The sequence below is a fragment of the Penaeus monodon genome, chromosome 33, assembly GCF_015228065.2.
Source record: "Penaeus monodon isolate SGIC_2016 chromosome 33, NSTDA_Pmon_1, whole genome shotgun sequence".
NCBI classification, from domain to species: Eukaryota; Metazoa; Arthropoda; class Malacostraca; order Decapoda; family Penaeidae; genus Penaeus; species Penaeus monodon.
This window is the reverse complement of record NC_051418.1, coordinates 25,415,507-25,415,949: the sequence shown is the minus strand read 5'-3', so window position 1 is coordinate 25,415,949 and position 443 is coordinate 25,415,507.

Sequence of the window (443 nt, the reverse complement as noted above, 5' to 3'; positions counted from 1 at the left end):
GTCCTCCCTCTCACATTCCCCTTCTCTCCTCGTCATCCATATGTTCCTTCCCTCTGCCCCCTCTCGAAGCCCTTCCACCCCACACGCCCCTCACGCCACGCCCCCACACCCAACCCCTTGACCCCCCCCCCCCTCCCCTTCCCACTCTCTCCTTGCTACACGCCCCTCGGACCTCCTCCCCTCCCCCACGCTCCCCCTCATTACCCCCCCTTCCTTTCTGACCCCCCTCCTCTGACCCCTTCCCCCCCCTAACCCATCTGCGTCCCTGACATGACCTTAGGCTATTAACCCCCCTCCCCCTCTTCACCTCTATCCCCCCCTTGCTACCCCCTACCCTTAATAAACTCCAGGGTGGTCGACCTCCTCCCCACCCTATCTTTTCCCCTCCCCCCCTCCTCCTCTACCCTTCCCCCCACTTTTCCCCTTCTCACTCCCCCTCCCCC